Source organism: Schistocerca piceifrons, chromosome 6, assembly GCF_021461385.2.
Source record: "Schistocerca piceifrons isolate TAMUIC-IGC-003096 chromosome 6, iqSchPice1.1, whole genome shotgun sequence".
Classification (NCBI taxonomy): domain Eukaryota; kingdom Metazoa; phylum Arthropoda; class Insecta; order Orthoptera; family Acrididae; genus Schistocerca; species Schistocerca piceifrons.
The window spans coordinates 106096324-106104081 of NC_060143.1; the positions used below are offsets into that span (position 1 = coordinate 106096324).

General features: G+C 41.6%; 1 pseudogene; it reads right to left on the bottom strand.

Moving 5' to 3' along the window:
- Positions 1 to 1683: 1683 nt before the first annotated feature.
- LOC124803578 lies at positions 1684 to 1801 on the bottom strand (annotated as a pseudogene).
- Positions 1802 to 7758: the final 5957 nt, after the last annotated feature.

The following is a 7758-nucleotide window of genomic DNA, read 5'->3' on the forward strand; positions in this document are numbered from 1 at the left end:
TACAGTGCCATCTATCACAAAGCGAAGAAAGTGGTCCAACTAAAACATTCATATTTCCTTACGTACCACACGAATATGTAATAAAAATGGGGGTTCCTATTTAAAAACACGAGGTTTATATACGTTTGACCTATGGCAGCGCCATCTAGCGGGACAACCATATCGCCATCTGCTTTCCCCTTCAAGCTAGATAAGTTTCGTTCTTTTTTAGTTTTTTCGTATGACGCTTCTTTCGTGAGATATTTGGCCCGATCACTATCAATGGACCACCCTGTATGTATATATAAAATGACTTTTATATACGGTTGCGCTAATGGTAATGGACACGATGCGTTACAGCTGTATCAGACGCCATTTCCAGACTTAAAATACCTGAGTCATTCACCCTTTGTCTTAGTGTATCATATCATTGCCGAGACAGGATCCGTAGCATCACAGACTGCTCACTGAGAAAGACCGGATGTAGCTCATACGCCTGACCAGGAAGAGCACGTTCTACAGGCTGTTCAAGAAAGAGCCAGGTAAAAGCGCAGGACAAGTGGCTCTGACATGTAGTACACCTCCAAGGTCAGCATGGAGGATAATTCACGACCAACTCACGTATCCGTATCATCTTCAACGTGTACTGCACCTTACACCTTGGAAGAGTTGGGATAACAAATTTCCATAACCAACCCATGTGGGTTGATCACAGTCTTTCTGGTACAGCACAGGTTAGATATCAGCATCGTTGTAAGATTAATGTATAGACTGAAACTTAAATGTTTCCTCACTGCTAGAGTTCGATTTCTGAGATGATCGTTGGCTAGTTTAAAGCGAGTATACGGAATTCTTTTATGATCTCTCGTAGACACTCGAAGACCGGTGCCATGCTTTTCGAGAAAGCCTATGTATAAAACTAGCCGCATATTCAGGGAATAAACTACAAATGCTTTTGAGCGTCGTTTGTTTATGTGCTATGAAAATTGTGCAGATAAAATAAGGTCACAAACAGTTCTCAGAGTGTCGTACAAGCAATAATTCTTTCTATGCTCCATCGGTGAGTGGATTGGTGCCACAAAACATACCGACTACCAGACACACACACGATATCGTCCTGAATATAGGTGCAGACACCGATGTTTTAAAACTGGGTCATTCACGAGATCCTAGTAGTTGTAAGTTGTAGTTTTCACGATCTGGCATTCAAGAGATTTCTGCACTAACGGTCAGCACGCAAAATATTAGTTACCGAAGGGACGAGTTTATAAACAGAGAAACACACCGTGCTACTGGCGCCCAATGCCCCTCAGGAAACTGAGACATTTATTCATAACCTGCAGGCAACGTTACAGATCCATGCAGTGGTACACAACTTGGTCATATCGCTTGAAAATCGTTACCATGTACAAGAAGACTTAAAGATAATCAATTACTAATGAAAAAAGTGGCAATTGAATCTCATAATCAACAATTGAAACACAATTAACGTAGAAAAAAAAGCACTCCGTCATCAGGCCACAAGTGGCCCATCGGGACCACCCGACCGACGTGTCATTCTAAGATGAGGATGCGGATAGGAGGGGCGTGTGGTCAGCACACCGCTCTCCCAGTCGTTACGATGGCTTTCTTTGACCGGAGCCGCTACTATTCGATCGAGTAGCTCCTCAGTTGGCATCAAGAGGCTGAGTGCACCCCGAAAAATGGCAGCAGCACATGGCGACCCGGACGGTCACCCATCCAAGTGCCGGCCACGCCCGACAGCGCTTAACTTCGGTGATCTGACGGGAACCGGTGTATCCACTGCGGCAGGGTCGTTGCCCAACGTAGAAAAAACGAGCATAAATTGAGTGTGTAATCATCGAGCAATGTGGCGCAGTGGTTAGCGCACTGGACTTGCATTCGGGAGGACGACGGTTTAAAGTCACATCCGGTCATCCATATGTAAGCCTTCCGTAATTTCCCTAAATCGCTTAAGGCAAATTCCGTGGTGATTCACCTGAAATGGCGCGGCCAGTTCCCTACACAATCCGGAGCTTGTGCCCCGTCTGTAATGGCCTCGTTGTCGACGGAACGTTAAACACTGCTCTCCTCCTCTTGATCTTCCTCCTCTTCCTCTAGTATGTGATCGGGCATACCCACCGGTACAGACCACTTAGATCAAATATCAAAAAGTATCTGCCCAGAACATTTAAAGCGCAACAACCACACGAATCTAATCGCGGGGAAAAAAGTATCTTGCACTGAGATTTATGGGGAAAATCATAAAAAGATAGACTAGTGGTCTGCCGTAACTTCAGTTGCGCATTTTGTGTATAATTCGTAGAGATACGTGTAGATGAAATCATTAATTACGTCAAGTAATTAGTTTTCAGCTTATAATCGTCCAACAAGGGAGAATCTAAATAATATAAACCTCCCTTACAAAGCCAGCTGAAAGTAACAGAAATAACATAATCGCGCACAACTAAAGAACGGTACAATATTATCATATTACTACGGCAAGAATTGAGGATAACTAATGACTACAGAGCGAAATATTTTTAAAATGTTTTCAGAAAGTAGGCGTGATGAAATATATGGGAAACGATAGGCCAATATGAAATTGAAAGCTCTCCATGATACGCAGTGTCAATATTCCGTAATAAAGTAACCAGGGAAGGAAATAGAGGTCATGTAAAAACAGTGGATCACTTCTGGAATTAAGGCATTGTTGAAATTAATAGGAAATTTACTTGCCAATTAGAACAAATATACAGCATGCATTAATTTTGGACTACAAATATTACTAGAAGTTAGCAAAGATGTTGTTGAGTTTCTAGTTATCTGCATATAAATCGCTAATTAACAAAATGGATTTAAGACGATATGGAACATTGAAACGAGAAATAGGATAAATCGTAGAGTAAGATGCTAACTGATGTGAATGGGAGGGTTAAAAATGATAGATTACAGGTATCTGGTATTTTATAAATATGCGTCTGTTAAATGCAACTATGACGACAGAATCAAGGAGTTCAGATGAAAAATTAAATCAGTAAGTTGAAAAATCAAAATCACTGAATTTTTTCAAAGTGGTTTTCTCATCCAATCCTCCATATGAAAGTAAGGAAACAATAATTTCTCTAAACAAATAAAATCATATGCAGATTTGATGGTATTTTCCATAGAATACTAAAATGTCGCAAAATAATAAGTACCATCCTTTCTGACATAGGTAACGAGCAACACTATGCAACTGCTATTTATCGTAGGAAAGGGGTCAACAATCACTGACCATTTTCTGTAATGATATAATTTTCGAAAATGTTTCAGAATGTAATGTTCAATAGGACAGCGTTGTACCATGGTAATAATACTATAATAAGTAAACTACCATTTCCTCAAATGATAATCTTTTTACTACACTCACTTATCAAATTTTGAGGGTTTCAATAACAAATCAGCACCCATTTGTATTTCGTGTGACCTGTCCAAGGCATTCTACCTTGTGAATCATAACAGTTTCTCAGAAGATTTAAGTTTTCATAGGAATAACAGTATATCTAATAAATGACAGTGTAGGCAATAAATGTTTCAGCTCACACTAAACAAAGCGAAAGCAGACAATTCATCTAGTGACTACAAACAACTATGTTGGGAGGGCAACAACAGCTTGGAGAAATTGTGAATAACAATAATAACACTCAAACACTGAATAACCATTCACATTATCATAAAATTACAACAAAGATTACATGTTTCCAAATGCCACATAGTTGTAAGTAGGTGCTTTATTCGCAGCTACTGCTTTCATGGTACTATGGACATACCTTGAGGTTTATATGGTTATATTTCCAGGATGTAGATGGACAGTTACAGAGTTTCAGCTTTTGAGAAATTATTCACGTTAAGTGTCTAACCACAATGGTGAGATGTCAGAATAAAACGAAGTATACCAGAAAGATACTTGTGAAAATGTACATAGCATGAGTGATGAATGAGCCACTCTGGATAACACCCTGAAGGATAGACTGTAAGATTTGGTAGACACCACCGCATGAAACAAGTGAAGTAAAACTTAAAATCCCCTGTAATGTGTCTACTTCTGCCGTACTGACTATAGGCTGACGTGGTATAATCAACCCTTGGAGGCTAGCAACTGTACAGAGGATAATAATTATACAGTTGTAAACAGGGAACAATACAAATCGACTCAGCTGCCCCTGCCTATGGATATTACAGAACCCACAACACCTTCAAATACTACGCCCATGATTTTCATATTCTCTAACTCGCTACGCACCCACTGTTTGTCTTACAGTAAAATGTGCAAGATCTTTCTGTAGTAAATTTAATGTAATTAAATTTTGTACTGGTATAAGTTACCAGTAGATGCCGTAGTTTCCGAATTATTCAAGCGAAACGTACAAAAGTGACTTTCAAACGCGGTTTTCTTGAATCATTCGAAAACAGAGGCCTACAACGAAACCATACCCCAGTACAAAATTTAACTCTATTTAATTTCCAGAAAGGTCCTATTCACTTTTTCTATAGTACTAACAGTCACGCACACCAAATGAGGGAATATGGAAATCGTGCCTGTGGTTTATGAAGATGTTGTGGGGTTGCATAAAACCCATAGGTAGGGGAAGCTGAATCACCCTATACATAAACAATTAAATTTTGTATTCTTTATCTAAGCTGTTCATAACCACCCCAACAACGATTCCTTAAAATTTGTGTTTGCTTATATACCTTTAATGTCTTCCTTATCTTGTACTTATAATCACATACATATGGAATTCCACAGTTCAATATATTTATAGGAAAGTACAAGATAACATTAGGTAAATGCAGTCTACATGCTTCTCACTAATCAGACGACAGTGCTGCTACATGAAACAAATCTGCCTGTGAAGCCATTGTGATCATGTTGGGTTAATCATACTGATTGCCTCATTGCTTAACTGTTGTTTAGAGTCTTTGCGGGCTAAATCAGTCTGAATGGCTGGTAAGGCTTCATTGTCTGATGGATTACGTGCGCTTACGGGTGCACGATTGGTAGCTGCACCAACACAGGCAACTGTTACAATGCCCTCCCCTCCCCTCCGATTGTGAATCTGGATGCATCAATGAAATGGCAGCAAACGAAGAATTTTCAGATTCGTATGAGTTCTCGTTGAGACACGTGTTGATGGGAAACACAATAGTCGGCACTGGCACAGGTATGTCCAAGAGCACAGCTTGAATATTATTCATTAAGGTAGGCTGAAAGCTTCAATTTGCGCTGCTTTCGCCACCTACGCGGTATTACAGAGTAGGCCTAAACGCGTTATCCGGCCGATGCTTCTATTATCACCACTAGAAATGACAGTCGCACTTGATCATGTATCATCGTTGCCGTTAGGCACAGCCCTTCAGCATCCGCTACTAAACTGTGGTCTACTCTAGCGATTCCAATTCGTTATTAACTATACACATCCATTTAGTTTCTGTACTGCATGTTCTCTAAAGTCATGTTCCCTTAGGTCGTCGTCTCGATTCTTTCTTATCATCTGAAGTACAGACATCAAGTTACCTAGTCCATACACAATCCTTTCGCTCGAATGATTACGTGTCTGGTCAACTGCATGTTACTTCCATTGCGATCGCTATTGTGGCTTCCACTCCAGTCTGTCCACAGATACATAAATTCGTTTTTCTACCTTTCCCAATAATTTACAGCACACATTTCTAAAACTTTCTACCAGCAAAACTCAGTTTTTTAATTATTTTGGCATTTGAAAACTATCTCTCACAGTGGGAAGTGAGAAAAGTTAATTGAAGCAGACTGTACATTCCTTGTTCAGACGCGTGTGAATGTAGATTTGAAACACTGGCTTAGCTGACCAAACAGGGGTGTAGTTTAATATTGCTCTTCTTGTTACTTCATTTTATGTCCGTTCAGCTACTTTTCAATGTTCCAAACATTAAAAATCACTCGCTTACTTAAAAAAAAATTGGAATTTTCCGCTATGACTCTGTGAAAACCTTACCTCGATATATTCAGTCGTTCTGGAAATGGAAATGTGTGGATAGGGCCTCCCGTCGGGTAGACCGTTCGAGTAGTGCAAGTTTTTCGAGTTGACGCCACTTCGTCGACTTGCGTGTCGATGGGGATGAAATGATGATGAGAAGGACAACACACACCCAGTCCCTGAGCGGAGAAAATCTCCGACCCAGCCAGGAATCGAACCCGGGCCATTAGTTACGACATTCCGTCGCTCTGACCAGTCAGCCACCAGCGGTGGACGTTCTGGAAATGTAAGGGTCAAACTGAATTTTGCCCACAGCGGATTTTGTTGAGATAGGGAACAAGTAGTCGGAAATCCATACTTATTTTGTTATGTAAATACACAGCGTACGTCGCACAACAACAACGTCGCTCGTGGTAATTGTTCAAAGCAACGACTGCAGTCTCGGTGCAGGTACTGCAACGGCGCACGCGGTTCTACCGTACCCTCGCAAAGATCCTGGGTGTCTGCTACACACTGGAACAGGAAGCGGGTGATGAAGAGCGTGTACTGCTGACCACCAAACAGACATATTGTACACAACTTACCTCATAGCGGCTACCGCATGTATCGCAGCGACGCATAAACCTGTGCTGCAGGCACTCCACTATCCCTAGTATCAGTTGTCTATATCATCAGACTATTTGGTATGGTTTGCAGTCACGAGGGCCTACGCCTTCTCTGCCTGCAGCCCACATTACATCCAAGTTACACAAGCTTCGGCTTATCTACAAACGGCACTCGAGGCCTGCCTCGCTACATAAAGTCACCAGACGGCCACCGAGGTGCCGGCAGAGGTCACTGGTCCCACGGTCCAATTTCTTACGCCTGCCACTTGAAAAAAAAGCAGAACTGAGTGTATTCTGGTGCCAAGGGCTCTGGGAAGCCAGTTCAGTCCGAGTGGGCTTCCTGGGCTAGGCACCGAATGATTTCTTCAATCATAATCTCATCCTGGAGCCGTCGCTAAGCCGTCACCACCGACCGAGCCAGACTTCTCGCGCCGGAACCTGTAACACTGCCATCCAGAAGAAATCACGGCTCCGATGAGGTGACTGACAAGTGGACTTGTAATAATTCTGCGTTTACCTCTAATTTGGTTTAGCTGAGTAACTTTCTCATTGCAACCTTGCATCCTGACTACTCTCTTCCAAAGTTTCCTCCTATCCTATAAGTGTCAAGAGCTCTAACTGCACTTTCTTTTTGCATTACAAATGGCGTGAACTTTTAATTGGACTTTGTTTCTGTGTTTAGTACGTCACGAACTTCGGACTATGCTTGTAACCAAAGTGAGCCCAGAACTTTAATTTACAACTTTTCTTTGTCCATTATCAGGGCTTCTGCCTGACCCACTGTTTTCTCTGTTTCAACAACAATAGTTTATTTCAGGTTTGGTCGATGTTAATAATTGTATCCAAACCAGACGATTTATTATGTTCACATTTGTCCCCAGAAGGAAATTTTGTGTTCTCTTAATTCAATTGAGCTTCATTTTCATTTTGTTCTTCGGGCTTTACTTTGGACAGCCGGTGGCGGTCACTTTAGAGCTACTCGTAAGTACGTCTGAGGTTTTAGAAAGCGAATAGACGAAAACTGCCAGCAATACAGAAGAAACGACACATGTCAGTGGGCAGAGCATCACGCCAAGCCTCGTACCGTAGGAGGCCCACATGTCACAATCATTTTCTCGTATCGAATTAGTTCGTGCCTGCAGATAGGCATTCCAACCGGCAGCTGTTACGCCTTC